Here is a 16,725-nt window from a genome sequence, read left to right as displayed (position 1 = left end):
TGGAAATATAAGGATGCAGTGTTATCCTCTGCTGGCTGGACTGACAGACATTCCCTTCACCTGGTGCACAGGACACACAGCACATCTCTTTGTGCATGGGGACAGAGAGCAAGAAGGGTTTTTATTTCAGGTTTTTATTTGTTTTCTTAATAATTCAACCCACATATTTGTGTTTCTTCCAAAACAAAATGATATAAACTGGAAACATTTTTAAAAATTCTCCTCCACAGCTAATTACTGATGCTGAGGATTAACATTCTGTGGCACTTCAGCTTTAGTTACTTACCCTAATTAATGTCATATTTGCAAAGATCTATAAAAACACTGTTTAGGTAAATGATGTGCATTCATTAACTATTTAAAGCCTGTGTCTTTTTTTTTTTTTTAATACTTGGAATGCCTCTTGAAATTTCTGCAAATAACCTTTAAAGCCTCAAGGGGTCTGTAAGGGTTTTAAAGAAATGCCAAAATTTCATTATCTGTTCAGACAAAAGGTGCTTGTCTCTGATATGTTGAGGGCCCTTCAAAAATGCACACAAACATGTATTTTTAAATATTCATATGTGAAAAATTTGATCCTTGCATGCAAAATAAAAACTTCTGTTGTGCTAAGCAGTGACAACGTCTAACTTGCACCACATAGTAACAACATCTAAGCTGTTATTAATAGGAGTGTGTGGGTAAGGGTGGTTTCCTTGCTCTGGGTGGGCAAGATAGATAGATATTCTTTTCCTCTACCACAGCCCATAATGTGAAGACATCTTTTCTGTGTTACTTTATGTAAACTATGAAACACAAAGAAGCATATTTAGTGACAGAGGATTTTCTGGAATCTGAGACATACAGATATTGCTACCACAATGCAGTGAGATGTATTTTTGAAGACTACCTGCCTATTTACAGCCCTCTGGTGGGCTTGGCTGTTACAGTTTGAGCACATGTCAGTAAGCCAGATGAACCACAGGAAACCCTCAGTACTTGTCCTGGCCTGTTCGGCTTAAAATAAATGTTGACATTCCAGTAAATGCCTTTCTTGAGAGGGTTAACAACTGGCATCACTACAGTCCCCTCAAGGCTAAGACATCCTTGGGAATTTTATAGCACACGTATCTTTTTGGCCATGTTTTTTCTCAAAATGCATTTTTATCATTGCCACAACAGACAGTGCTGCAAAGGGAAAAGCTCTACTGGGCATGAGGAAGGAGATGACAAACCTATCCAGGACAGATTCAGTCAAGCAGGCTGGTTTTGAAGGTTGTCATGACATCAGCTCCCTTTGGGTCACGGAGCCAGACAGCGACCACAGGTACACGATGCACAGATGAGCATTGCAAACCTGAGTGATGGCTGTGTGGGGCATGTGCTCAGCTCTGCACAAGTCAAACACCAGACTGCACGACGAGTTTCTTTTATTCTTGAGGTTTTTCTAGGGGAAAAGTTGTGTGCACTCCCTGGCGCGGCCTGGGACAGGGGCCACAGATAGAGGAAGGAAAATCACACTAGAGAGGTCCCTCTGTCCCCTCTAACTTCTGCCTCACTGCAATGGTAAGCAAAACCTGTTACTATTTGGTAAAGAAGTAGCTGTTTTAAAGACAAAATTTTAGGACCAAATTCTCGGGCGAGATAGACTGTGACCCCAAGGGTAAACCCACTTAACATCCAGCACTACCACCAAAGACAAGGAGACCACCATGAGATTAAAGAACACAACCTATGGGTTAGAAATACCTCTAGTGATAGCCTGTCAAACAAGCATCCCAGCAGGATGGCTGGGGAAACAGGCTCTATGTGCCCCTGTTGTCTTCTCCTCCAACTTAGTGCAACTCACTTTGTTTCATCTGAGTCCCCACCACCACAGCAGCCTGGTTTCTCTGTGAGAACTTGGCCATTACAAACCAGTTACAAACCAGTCAACATCAAGGGGCTGCAACCAGTTTTCCCTTCCATTCCTGCTCTGACTGTACACCAAGCTTTGTCCTGCATCAAGTGCACCCTGTTGTATATACTGTATGTCACAAAGCAGGTCCTTCAGAGATTGCAAAAAGCAATAGCAACAAAATCAATTCTGGTGAGAAAAATGAATCCCATGCATATTTTGTAGGACTAGGTCTGAGTCCCATGCTATATAAGGTGTAGCTAAAAATGAAAGAAAATTAGTGAAAATAAGAACATGCACACTCTTAATTTTCAATCTTTGAAATATGTGGAAAATATTCTGTAAAGAATGGGATAATTTAGCAATTCATTTGAAATCTTAAATGCTTTCCTCAATAGAAACAAAGGACCAGTTATCACACTGAAAGGTATTTTAAAAGCAAGCAGAGCTTATGTCTGACCCAAGAAAGCAGGTAGACCTCTACTGCCTGTTAATCAAAGAGAACTGAATGAGCAAAGAGATAACTGTAGGAATAAGGGATAGATACAATTAATAGTTTGAAAGATTAAAAGCAGATCGAATTCAGTTATTACTTTTGCAGAATTATCAAAGCTTAATTATGCTGTTTTCACACATCATTATTTGACTTTCTGTGGAATTAAAATGAACACAATTAATAAATAAAAGTATTCAGTTAAAACAGAAGCATGGGGAACCTTTCTACAATTGGAGTTAAATTGTTGCAATGCTTTTTCTGCCCTCCTGTATCATTTGTATCTTGAATATATTAGCTTTGAGTTAGGCATAAAGAATTTCATTATTATCAGCCACATTATAAAAGCAGACTCCATATAAACGTGTTGGATCACTCTGGCAGATATATATAAGATAGGCTGCAAAGATTCAAGTTCAGGATACAGAATAGCATGAAGCACTCTCTGTAAAACATTCTCCTCTTGTTTGCCATTTAATTATAGTGTCTGCTTGGTTTCCTATTCCTTTCCTTCTTCCATGTCTTTTATTAAAACCCTCAGTGCAACACGTGGCTGTGATGGTTTTAGTGGCACATTATTTGGTTTGGACCCATTTCTTAGTACTCAGCACCCCAAGGGACAGCCAGTCACACCCAGGGGGTGACTTCACCTGCTTCAGCAAACTGGTGCCATCATCACCGTGTTACACCACCATCACAGCCTTATAGATAGTGAAGTGCACAGAAATGATCTAACCTTCTGATTCTACCCTCTCCTTCCACCAGCAAAAAGCAAACACCACATCTGACTGCCAAGCAAGGTATTTGCAAAAAGCAAAGGAAGCCTTTAAAAATATCTAAAAATTCAAATTTACTACAGTCACTTGAAACATATATGATCCAAAGGTATCCTCTGTTACTATAACTGCTGTTTTATTTAAAATCATTGGGAGGTCAGTCTGACAACTGTAAATATACTTTTGTTTCTCAAAATGAGTCACAAAAGGCGGAGAAAAAAAGTCGAGGAAAAGAAAAAACATTAAAACAACTTTACCTAAACTCCCTGAAAATCTCTAAATACATTTTCTTCTGCTTATTGGTTCTACTTTCAAAAATCCCGTTCTACTTTCTATGTTACAATAATACTCTCTTCTTGCCATTAATATTGTGTTCAGTGAAATGCTAATATTTTTCAGTTCACTGTCAGAGAGAACTAAATCTACAGCAAGCTAATCTGCCATAAAGTCATGTTTTATACACATGACTACAAATTGAGTTTTACACTCCATGGAAAGCAATCTTCCATCTTTAAGGGTATCATGAGACAGAGAATTAGATCTATACTTCTGGCATTACTAAATCATAAGATGAAATATAATTTGACGTGCAAATGATATTGTAAAGCCAACGCAATGAAGCACTGAGAATGTTTTTAGTACTAAACTTACTTGTTCACTCAGTATTAAGAGACTTTTTGAGAAAATTAGTCTCTATTTATAATGGAAACAGCATTACATAAACTTCTTTTCCATAACACAGGTCCTAGTCTAGAGACTGAGAGTCTATATAAATTTATTTCTAAATTGGGCATCTGAGTTTAAACACGTGTTTCTCCTCTTTTCAGCTCTGGAGATGTGAGCATTGGGAGTCAGTCTTCTTCTATTTCAGATACTCAGGGTAACGTTTTTTTGAATCTGGATGTATTTAGGGCTGCTTTCACTTGTCAAGTTTCCAAACAACTTAAAAATAACCAGCTAATGTATTTTTCTGTTTACACTGGGAACAGGGTTTGGGTCACTTGATCCTGCTGAATGAAGCATGGCAGTACTGGCAAAGTGCTTATGGAGATGATTTTTCAGGTAAAAGGAGATACCACTGGAAGGGTTGTAAAGTGCTGCCTTCTCACAATACTAGATGTTATCTTGGAAGATGGAAATGATCCCTCCAGCATCAACCTTTAGCAAGGCTTGGAGGGAGATCAGTTTTTCCTTGTAACTGCTTGTGTACTTGAACTCAAAATGCCTTAATACAGTGTTGTCCTCTCTCTTTCCACTCGCTTCAGTTTTCCACTCACTTCATCTCTTTTTGGTAGTAGACAACTAGTGTCAACTCTTATTTGAATAAGTGGCCTTTTGTATTAACTTCTGAAGATACAATCCCTACATTTTGATAATCTCCCCCAACAAAAGACCAGGATGCTCCCACTTCTGGAGGTGATTGCAAGTGGCATTATCTAAAGACGGGTCCAAGGATGAAAATCAACCAGTAACCCATTAGATCACAACCTGAACTGCAAAGCTCCAGCTGCTCTCCAGCACTGATTCCTGGTTCTTTGGGAGAAATCAGCCAGGCAGGGCAGTGGAGGTAGAATGACTACAAGTGACTCTGTACCACTTTGCATCCATTGCTAAGCTAATTTGTGTACGGAATAGGAAATTATGGCCAATGTCAAACACTGCAACTTAGTTTACCCCACATACTGACACTGATGGAATTGTTTCACATGGCATCCAGATCACCAAACACATTCCTTTTAATGGAGAAATGAATGAGAAAATATTGCTAATTGAGACACAGGAGCACCTTATGGCAGATTAAACACTTGGTACAAACAGTTCTTTGATGTTTATATAAAGTATTTCTTCAAGAATAAGCAAGTTTATTCTTTCATTAAGAGTAACACTTTGAACTTAAAATAATTCCTTTCATCAGAAGACTGTGGAACGCTTTACAAAGATGGTGAAGCATTATAAGTTTAGTTTTATACAGGGAAAAACTGAGGCCAAGAGAGATTAAGGGAGTTATTTGAATTTTTCTCAGACAGTTAAGAATACAACCCATTTATCCTGATTTGAAACTGTATTTCAAACAACTATACTGTGCTGATATAAAAGAAAAATTTCTGGCCAAAATGCACTACTGTTTGACACTGTCACAGAAAATTCTTTGCAGAAGCCTGAAGAAATAAAGGTCTAAACACAAAAGTTCTCCTCTTATTAAAACTTCTTAGAGGCAAGACCCATTCTTCACCTCTTTGCCAGAAGGCATTTTGCCTGTGGATATGATTAACATATATGTATTTAGGAACAGAGACACAACATGCAGGCTATTAAAAGACTGTGATACTTTATAGGTAGGTAGTATGCATTCACATGCAAAACAATTAAAGAAACAGAATTGCTCAAATACTGTGCACAGCAGATCTTGAAATAGATCCAAATCTCAGGCTGTTCCTTCTTCAACTCTGAAAAATGATGCATGTGTACTCTTTTCTATTAAATTTTAAGGAAATGAATCCTGAGTACTTGATACAAAGGTTGGAGGAGGGACAGCGAACAAGAGGAAACCCGCCCTAAAGCTGTTCAGTTGTTATTCTGTAAAATCCTATCCACTCACACAAAACTGCTATTTTGGTGCCCCAGGTCACAGAACAAAATCCTGGGGTGTTGAGAGCATTTGGACACATGGAGGGAGGGAGAAGAAAGGTGGCAAAATGGGTGTGCAGGCAGAGATGAGAGGGCAATCAAATCTCATGCTTTCTACTGTGTAAGAGGAAGGATCAGCTTTGAATACAGCTTTACACTTCTGAAACTTCAATCAGCAGAACTTACTTTTAAGCATCGGATTAAGGTCACTACGATCACAAAAATATAAAAGGTACTGGTCCACTTCTGTAGAAAAAAAAAATTTCTTTTATTGTCCTCCTCACTCCAAAAAAAAAAAAGTATCCTTTTTTAATACTGATGGCATTTAAATCAGAATATTTTGTATATTTTTTAAAAGTTAATAACTCTCCTGTATTTCCTGTTGTTTGAACAATGAGTTCTAAAGTAATCATGGTATTTCTGAGCTGAAGCACAGCCTGCAACTATGGGTGTTTGAGCACTTCTGCTTATCTTACTGAAAGCATCACATACAACCTAACATGTTTTTTGCAGATTTCTTATGCTGGTATATTTAAGTTGTAGTTGAGAAAAGCTGGTAAACAGGTGAATGCCATGTCAAATCAGAGCTATGGTCTTTCATAACTCTCACACTTTTCAAAGGAAGGCTTTGGGAAGAGCAAAAGAAGCAATCATTAGAATAAATTATAAATATTAAATTGTTTGGAATTCAGGGTATTTCTTGACTGCTCCTATTTTCCCCTGTCTCTATATTCCTTAAAGAAGGCTGCAGCTGCTGACTGCTTTATCTACCCGGCCAAAACTCTCAGGAAAAAACCCCCATCTATAAATAAATTAATTCCTTGATTCAAATAGAGACATTACAAATTAAAGGGAAAAACCCCCACAAACCAACACCGACAAACCCAAAAAAAGATGTCACCTTCTTCTCACAACAGTCTCTGTCCCACTTGTTTCAGTCCAGTTAATTGTTATTCATACCCATCCTTTTTCCATAAATATTTGTCTTGCATTTGTCAGGACTTATATTTAAAAAATGAAATTCTATTTGGGGTTTTACAGTACGGGAGGCTATTACATATACATTATCCTTATGTGCATGATTGGGGAGAATAGATGATTTGTGAAGTTATCTATTATGGGGAATAATCAAGATTAATGAGCCCTATGGCACTTGCTGAATGCCTCCAGAGATTTATTACTCAGGTTGTTCGTTTTTCTTGTTATGTTGGTGCTGTCAAGAGTCCTATAACAAATGCAAACACAGACGTGTATTAATTGCAAATGTGGAACAAGGCTACTGTGATGTTACTAAATACTTACAGCTCTGCTGTTTGTACAGCATCCTCACTGGGTGGAGGATTTCTTATCTGCCAGCTTTCTGATTAACTTCCTATTATGGTATACGATGTAATATTTTTAAATGCAAAAAAGATAAAGTGGGGCAGGGTTAAAGAAAAAAGAGAATTCTGTTTCCATCTTGCTCTTAATAATGCAAACTTTGGGCAGAACTGAGTGACAGAGCCCTGGGCTGTTCCTGTGCAGCCAACTTTGGAAGACCTGATTTTATCATGGGTACCTTTCAAGACAATACTTTTCAAACTCAAGTAATTGTGGCAAAAAATAACTTTCTTAAGAAACACATGAGCTCTGTTTTACTTCCAAGCCTGTCTAAAGATGCTGTTACAACATGCATCTGTCAAGATGCTAATGCTGCTTTCACCTGCTGACATTCCTGTTTTTCCATGGAGGTGTCAGCTGCCAGAAAACTTCATAGTATCAACACGAGGATCACTGTGACCCCCGAGCCTATTAAGATATTTACTAAAAGCTCAGTGTGTTCTGGGAAATTCAAGCAGATGGACTTCTCTGAATGTAAAAATATTCAAGAATTGCTCCTTGTTTATTTTAAGCAGCCTTTTTCCTATGCTGTATCTCCCCATCAATGCCATCAAGCTGCATACCCATCAGAAGTTGCTGTGCTTTACACACTCCATTCATCCTGAATGGAAAAAATTAAAACTTTTCAAAACCCCCAAAAAAGGCATTGGAAAAAAAAAATAAAGGGGAAGGATCAATGTCACCTTAAATATTCCCTGCACTCTGAATTCAAGTTCAACACAGACCTAAATTAACAGCAAAGTAGTTCATGAATGCTAAGGGAATAATAGCACATGTATCCCAGTGTCACAATATCTGTAGCTTTACTCTTGGAGGAAGCAGTTGCTCTGCCAATTTTCTTCTTCATTAACACTGATATGGACAGACAACTTATCCCTTCAACCTCCTCACATGAGATTTGCACAAAGGCCAGTTCCCAACTGCACACATTCACAGGTCTCTCCTGTGCTCTCTGGTGTGAGTTCAAATCAGAAGGTGTAGAGCTTTCATGTTTACTTATTTATACATAAAAACACATTTCTACCTCCCAGGCAGATGTTTTTCTGATTCACCCTGCTGGCACCAACAGGGTGAATGCTAATAACTGTGGGATGATGCTAATAACTCAGCACTATTAGTGTACAGGGGGGTATAATAATGTAGCAGCAAACAGTGATATCATGAAAATATATCTAGTTCTTCTGTCTCAAAATAGACCAGCGTATGAGGACCTAAAAGGACCCACCAAATTCTTCTCTGGTGGAAAAGAAATTAGCAAAAGCCATTTAAAACAAACGTGTAGATGCAACTTCAGGTTTGGGTCCCCATGTTACAGTTTGAAAACATCTGGGAGAGGCTACAGGAAAAAAAAGAATAAAATCCTTGAGCACTTTCACCATTATTTTGTTTATTTTCACTTACACATTTTCTAGGGGCTTCTGTGGAATCAGGCTACTAGGCTGGGTCAACATTCATTTTGGTCCTGTAAAGCTGTTCACATGCTTTTACCCAGATAGTGCTGAAATTTAAATAGCTGTAAAAAAAAGATTTAATCCTCTTTTTTTAGTCATATCTTAAGTTAAAATGCATCAGTCTAGCTACTATGCATTGCTCCAGGAACAGAAGCCCTCTGTCTGTCTCATGGAAAATAATTTACCGTAACAACTCAAATCTTCCTCTTTCTCTGTTCCCCACTCCTTACTTTCACAACCCTCCAGATTCAGAAGATAAACTCTTTTTTGGTGAAGAGGTTTTTTTGTTTTTGTGAAATCTGCAGGTGTGCTTTGGATGCAGCACAAGTAACATTAGCTGTAGAAACTAACATCTAAAAATAAGAAATGTAGCAAGTCCTTTGAAAGGACTGGAAAGGATATTATTTTCATTAAATATGTACAAGTACTCATTTTAATTCTGATCAGAAGCAAAATACAGCAAAGGTTTGTTTCATTTAGGTCTGGAGTTGGTACCTAAGTAATTTGCCATGCTGGGGGAACAGGGTCGTGTAAGATTTAGAAATACAAATTAGAGAGTCAGCCCTGACCAATAACGTGCTTTCATTTCTCTTTTAAGATTACCAAAAAAAAATTCGCAAAAACCTAGAGATACACAACAAGGAAATAACAGCATAGTCCCAAATGATTTTTTAAAAAGTTAGCTCAAATAGATGTGTATTTATTGGCAGATTTAAAAAAAAACAAACAAAGAAAAACCATGTTATTAAACAGCTCAAGAACACCGATGCAATTCTTTGCCTTTGGGTGCTACTCTGCCTTGCAACGAAACAAGTTTTTGTGTACTTGCTACCCAGACTGATAGGTACCATCTGAACAACAATTTCCCCATTTCCTTAAGTGTTAACCATTTATAGCAGTAATTTGTATAACTTCAGGCAATAAGTTAACATGAGACAGCTCTTGCAGAGAAAATTCAGACATATGCAAAAATGGAGACAACCATTCCTGTTTTCGTGTATGCAGTGTTAGCAACCGAGGGGAAACCTGTTATATCTGTTTAGAAAACCTGGAGCAGAAACAAGTCTCACTGCATCTATTAGCAGGCTGCCGATGGATTGTGGATGCCCAAAGGACTAAGGCAGCTTCAGTCATGAGACAGGCAAGATGTCATGCAATGCAGAATGGATTCCCTAAGTCAGAGACTAGAAGGGGGGACAGAATCCCTTAAATTCACACACACTGCCAGCTGGCAGAAACGAGAACACTTCTTCCAAAGGCTTCTCAAAGTGTGAAAAACTCCAGACCAACCTTCATTGGTGAAATGGTGCAGGAATATCTACCAATATAAGAGCTTGTCCCTGTCCTCTCAATATCCTCCCATAAATACATGAAGGTTCCTCTGAAGCCTTCTCCTCTCGAGGTTGAACAAAACCAGGTCCCTTGCATGGCACAGCAGTGGGAAGACAACAAGCAACATACACAAGTTAAAAGAAGAGTCTCCCCCTGGATAGAAGGAAAAAATATTTTCCCCATGAGGACAGTCAACCACCAGAATAGGTTGCCCAGAAACACTGTGCAGTCTCCATCTCGAAAGGCTGTCAAGACACAGGTGTATCAAACCCTGAGAAACGTGGAATGATTTCACAGCTGATCCAGCTCTGAGCAGGAGGTTGGACCAGGGATCTCCTGAGGGACCTTCAAACCTCAGCTATCACATGATCCTACTAACTACTACTAGCAGCAGGAGCAATACCTTATAAAAATGATATCAGAAAGCCGCCACATTATGAAGGGATGAAAGTGAAATATCACAGAATAAGAAGCAAGTGAATTCCAGGGACAGCATAACCTTATCTCATGCACCTCTGCAGCAGCTCAGTCTTATGTGACAGGATAGAAAGTATCAAAGTTTTTTGGTTTTGATAAATTACACATCACCTACTAGCGAAAAGCAACTTTCTTGCTGAGGCTAAGATCACCAGATCATCTTTCATTCAAAAAACCTGTCCCACTTTGCTACAAGTAGTGATCTGCAGCAATTAGGGATTGAGATTTTTGTTCTCTGCATATGACATACTAGATGTAGGAATGAGTAATGGATATTTCATAGTGCCTGATAACCTAGGCATCCTAAGAAAGCAGATACTCAATTTCTCTGTTTCTGAAAACAGAGGAGAAAGCTCAGTGTAGGTTGTATCAAACTCAGCTGTCTGCTGACTCTTTAACGATGCCTAATAGAGCCATATATAATACATATGTATTTTTCAATCGGAAAGTTAATACAATTATAAAAAATGAGCAGCGAAAGACAACAGCAAGTCAGCAGATGCAGAGGGACTATGCACAGAGCCCCAGCTGTTTGCAAATATTCAAAACATAAACAAAGGTCCCTCCACCTTTGCTGTGTACATTAAAATGGATATTTCCAAGACTTGGCTTGAAATATTCAACTGCTTTCCTGAGATGCCCAACAATACTGCCTAAAAGCACTACTGCAGAAAGAAATATGGTTTTTCATTCCGTGTATGTCCGCACCTGTGCTATACTTTCAGGCTGTATATTGCAGCTTTTAGAGCAAACACCACACTGATCAGAATACCACCCTGTCTTTTAACTTTGCCTTCTTTCTCCAGGCATTCTGAACACAGAAGCAGTAAGGATCATGATTCTACTGTGAGACATAACCTACGTTTCACAGATGGGAAAATTAAGGCACTGACGCTCAGATGGATTTCACTGAGCTGCAGAAGCCTCCATAAACACCACATTAGTAACCCAGACACCTTCCCTTCTTTCTACAGTCAATAATAAGAAACAAGGGGACCAGACATCCCAGACAAAGATTTTTAGGTAAATGGACTTCTCTTTTGGCTTCTGTGAGGTGTGGAGAGTATTAACCCCATTTTACATACTTGCTGCACAGAAATGTCTCTAGGGAGAGTGGTACCATCAACCAGACACTCCTTCAACCTACCTAAAAATCTGACTTAGCCCCTGCAGGACTTTCTCCACTGCTGTACAGTAGGACAAAAAGATTATTAAACCTGTAAACACACTCCATCAGAGACAAAGCACTAAGTCACCAGCAGATAAAGGAATAAAAGCAGAACTCAACTGCCAGACTTCAGTTTCAAATGCCAGATCATGTATTTTTTAAATCCTCTTTAGCTTCTATATTCATCTTCATGCCAAATGGTAAGGTCTGACTGACATTGACCTTTCATGTATAGAGAGCTATACAGAGAGAAATGATGGGGAAAGTCATTAAATTCCTAGTTTCTAAAATTTTGGCTGGAATTAAGATCCAATATTAAGTCAGTTAAATAAGATTGTCAAAAAGAATGAAAAACTGACTAATATATATTGAAAATCAGGCCTTTTCTTCCACTTTTTTTCCCACAAGTTTTCCTATCTATTCTTGGCCATTAGAAAAAGGTGGTAAACATAATTCACTATTTTCTCAGCAAAATCTATGTTCTCTGTCACAAAGTGAACAAAGGACATTTTTTCTCTCTTTCAGGTGGTTTGATAGACTAAAGAAGAAAAAGTCCTAGAAAATGTCTGCCTAGTACTGAAGTAGGGAAAAAAAATGTGGACAATACAAAGAAGAAGAATATAGTGAAAGTGCTGCAGAGTCATTAAATGGCAGTCCAAGACTTGGAGCAAGAGCTTTGAGCTTGGTGCACACAGGTCAGTCAGCACTTTCAGAACTTAAGAGAAGTATTTTGAGGGAGATGAAATAACTGTACAATGATACTGCGCCAGGCACTATCTGTTTCATTAGAGAAAGAGTTGAAAAACGTTTTGATCAAAGTTGTTTTGTCTTTCTACGCTTGCTATAGCCACCAAAACACAGAACAGAAGGGGATATAGTCCTGGCTTGCTCAAACTGCAGCATTACAGAGCTGGAAGCATCAGTAAGTTTTGATGATTTGGGGTGCTTTGCTGTTTTGTTTTTTTTTTTCTGTCTGTGGCTGCACAGGCTATGTTCAACTTGAATACAATTCTGCTAAATCTCATGGGGTAATAACATTTGGCTCTTACATGTACCACAAGTACCACAAACCAGGCAAAAAAACCCCTGCAAACATCGACTGAATAATTCTCAGAGGACCCTTGGAGCTTTTACCACTGTCTGTAAGTAAATTGAGGCCCAGACACACAAAAAAGCCCTCCCTAAAGCCTTGTGAAGTCTGCAGGTGGAGCCACAGGTAGAACACACTTCTCTCCTGTTCATTATCCTGCAGGCTTCACTGTACAGGCTGTTTCCCAGAAAGTCATCCTCAAAAGCATAAATTTTCATAGCTTTTATTCATTTTTAGGCCTGGACTGTTTATATACACTAACCAAGGAAAAAGATAGATTGGCAGCCTACCACACTGAGCGTTCACTGAAGCAACAATACAAGTGTTCAGGAGTGGGACCACTGGGAGATGCAGAACTGGGATGCAGCATCCACTTCAATGCAGAGTGGATTGAAATATCCAGCACATATTGAACACATATTGAAATATACAGCACATCTCCAAAGTGCTGGAGACGCTGGGACTGGTTTCAGAGCTGCACAAGGCAGGGTTATCATATACTAGAATCATAGAATGGTTTGGTTTGGAAGGGATCTTAAATATCACCTGGTTCCAACCCCCTTGACATGGGCACGGACACCTTTCACTAGACCAGGTTGCTTCAAACCCCATCCAATCTGGCCTTGAAAACTTCCAGGGATGGGGCACCTACAAGTTCCCTGGGCAACCTGTTCCAGTGCCTCGCTACCTTCATGGGAAAGAATTTCTTCCAAATATCTAATATAAACCCGCTCTCTTTCAGCTTAAAGACATTTCCCTTTGTCTTATCACTACATGCTCTTGTCAAAAGTCTCTCTCCAGTTCTCTCCAGGACTCCTTTAGGTACTGGAAGGTGCTCTAAGGTCTCCTGAGAGCCTTCTCTTCTCCAGGAAGAAACAACCCCAACTCTCTCAGCCTTTCCTCATAGGAGAGGTGTTCCATCCCTCTAATCATCTTGGTGTCCTCCTCTGGACTCACTCCAACAGGTCTAATGTATCATGGTCTTCCCTCTCATCCCAACCTTTAAATACATGCAGCTACAATTACTCACTAAACCAAACTGCAACTCAGTTCCTGTTGTCTCTGGTGCCCGATACAACAGGACCTCAATCCCTTGTTTGAGCCCCTGAGAGCTATCGTAAAACAGCAGTTTTAATCTGTTTTATCCAGTCCTAGTGAATGAAGTTTTAGCAGGTATTTTTTGCCTGCTCTGCCAACTAGATACTTCATAAACTGAAACAGAATCTCTGCTTCCTTCAGGGCACCTGCTTTCAATTACAGGAAACATACGGCACCTTCAGATTTTTCAGCTTTCAACATCTGTGCTTTGCAGGTACGATTTGTTGCATTCAAATTACTGCTAAACCTGCAGAATGGTGTCAAGCTTTCAGGGACATGCTTGAGAAACACTAGAGATGGACAGAAAGTAATGGTATTTGCAATTGCTTTTTAATGACTGATTAATGCCTGTTCTGAACCAAATCCTTTAAGTTGTTTAGAAATCTCACCTCGCTCCTCTTGCAAAGTCCGTTCAGCCCCAGCTTGATTAGAAACATCACCTCTACCCTGTAGAAGACGAACATACTGGCATTGCTATCCAGCCAAATACACCAGTCTCACACCTTCCCCTGAAAGATAACGCTATAAATAATACCTTTAAAAGGAAAAACAGCCTGTTATATCAGTCAGGCACAGCTGGTCACCATGCTGGGATGAGACAGTGACAGCTACAGGTTTAATTCTGCATTAGGTTTAATATGTCACTCAAGGACACACACATGCACACAGACTTGAACTCTCCCACCTTTTCCAAACAGCACTGGTCCATACAAACCACACCATCTCATCTGAGCAATGCCTCAGGATTTCTCCAGGTTGGTGCAGTATGACATAAACCTGAGTGTCTGTTCCTAGACAGACGTCCAGGTGCATTGATGGCAAGAATCTCAGATTAGCCATCACAGGGATGCTCTCTGCTCCTGCTGCTAACCTGCTGGCTCCTTATTTCACTGTCACCACGTCATAGCCCATGTTTGCCAAATCACATAAGCTAAAATATAACTTGCTTTACTGCTTGCTTCTACTGGGTCTAGATCAGGAAAAACTTGCTGGTCCTATGGAACACAAACCAGCAGCCCCGAGGTCTAATTAGGAGAGACAAAGAAGTAAGGAGAAGCAGCAGAGTGAATGATGAACAATACTGTTACAAGGAAGGAACGGAGGGAGCGTTATCTAATCTAGACCTGCAGGAACAGATTTTCATGGATGGATGCATGACAGATCTGTGGCAGAACAGGACTCATGGGAATACAGTGTGGAATATACTCACCAGGATCAAATCCAGTTGTTTTACTATATTGTGAAGGCCACTGGTGTATTTAGGTATTTGCACTATTATTTTGTATTCTTTTATTAATTATAACTACATTATCTTATTTCATATTTATTTACAAGGATCATCCTTCTGCTTAAGGTGAATTTAGATCCAGTGCAATTTCACTGAGTTGTCTTAAAATCACAGGAGATCTGCAATGGAGGGATGTGTGCTGAGGGCTCCTATGTCACCTATTCATTGTATAAGCAGCTGTTAGGGCCACGTATGTGAGAGAAATTAGGAACAGAGAAGAAATCAACTATTATGCTCAGAGAAATCATGTCTTAAGAGGATATTTTTAGTCTTGAACAAACTTAAAAAAGGAAACTAGAAAACAACTTGCATTTAGCTAATATAAGGAGAATCACCCAAGCTAGTGCCACAAGTTCCATGAGCTCTGCATTCCAGGGGTCTTTTCTCTTAGATCACATAATTTCGTGCAAGTTTGTACCAAAATAATGAGTAGAACATTGTGGCATCTACTGTTTTCTTTTACACCTTTTAACGTGGATTCAGCTCTGGACTTCTCTCTCCTACAGTTCTACCTACAGTAGGATGGGATACAGGTTCATCTTTGCATTCCAAGCAGGCTACACCTCCTATGTTTGGTTCAGGACTTCTTCTAATTTAATTATGTTTGCACTTGGGTGTAAGTTAAGTCACAACTCCAACATTAACTGTACTCTGCTATGGCATCCACCCTCCATATTTGACTTCACTAACTGCCTAATGTTTTGCAGTGAGTTTTTGATAAGTGTGTGTTTGCAGATTTTCATGACAGACTAATAACACCAAAGGAGGCTCCAGGAACGTTTTAAGTAAATATTATGCGTATATTTTCTCAACAGTGTCTGCCTACCAGCACCTTCAGAGCTACATAATCTTATCTAGAATATGTTTGCGTTCTGTTTGTACTAAACAATGTGGTCCATACTACTAAGCAAACTGTTATTTGATTAAAACATTATGCAGAACATAATTCCAGGATACAGTCACGTGGCTCTGAAGAGGTGGCAGTTTCTATTCCTGTCTTTCAAAATTCTGCTTGCCATCATTAGGTATTTCTGCATTAATCAAAATGAAGAATAAGTAGATATGGACTTTTACCTGGGCCAGGAACATCTTAAGGTATTTTGAGAAACTATTTGTTCTCCTGCCTTTGTCCTCTCCCTTCGTTACTGCTATCCCTTATTTAGGCCTAGGATGGATGCCTGGAATGTAGGTCCAGCTGCAAATGATTTGAATTTTGCAACAGCTTCAGAGCAGGGATCTTCCCTTACTCTGTCAAGACATGACAGAACATCAATTCAGGGAAGATGCTCGAGTTTGGTGGAGAGCAGATGTTAGGTATCTTAACTTTTTCTGGTAATTTATTATATTGTCATCTTTTCGGCTGCTATCAGCAGATGGTTTAACAGTTTGGAGCAGTAGCCAAACTGAAAAGAATTGAGTAGTGCCACTGACTGCATCAGATAGACGAGAACTGATTAGGGCATTATCTGCTCATCTGAAATATGAAAATTGAATTCCACACTCAGCCATGTGGACACGTCTCATTTGGTGTATAACAACAGTACAATCTAAACTATGGCAGTCACCTATATAAGTCCATACATAAAATAAATTTAAGCTAAGCTAGTTACTAGTAACAGCTGGGAAAGCACAGAGTCTGAAACTCATCTGCTGCAGACAAATCTCTAA

The 16,725-nt window shown here is 39.2% G+C and overlaps 1 protein-coding gene across 13 annotated transcripts in view; it reads right to left on the bottom strand.

The window, feature by feature from the left end:
* CELF2 (CUGBP Elav-like family member 2) overlaps window positions 1-16,725 on the bottom strand; it is a 455,290-nt gene that overhangs the window by 181,478 nt on the left and 257,087 nt on the right. Inside the window, exon 1 of one of the 13 annotated variants that reach the window (XM_051795193.1) lies at window positions 14,159-14,177. The exons of the other annotated variants lie outside the window; for them this stretch is intronic. The gene's annotated coding sequence lies outside the window, so the exon portion shown is untranslated. Of the gene's footprint in view, window positions 1-14,158; window positions 14,178-16,725 lie in introns of those variants that run through there. 13 annotated transcript variants of the gene reach the window in all.

The sequence above is a fragment of the Manacus candei genome, unplaced genomic scaffold (genome assembly GCF_025592945.1).
Source record: "Manacus candei isolate 608988 ecotype Guabito, Panama unplaced genomic scaffold, ASM2559294v1 h1tg000042l, whole genome shotgun sequence".
NCBI classification, from domain to species: Eukaryota; Metazoa; Chordata; class Aves; order Passeriformes; family Pipridae; genus Manacus; species Manacus candei.
This window is presented reverse-complemented; position numbering and strand designations above follow the sequence as displayed.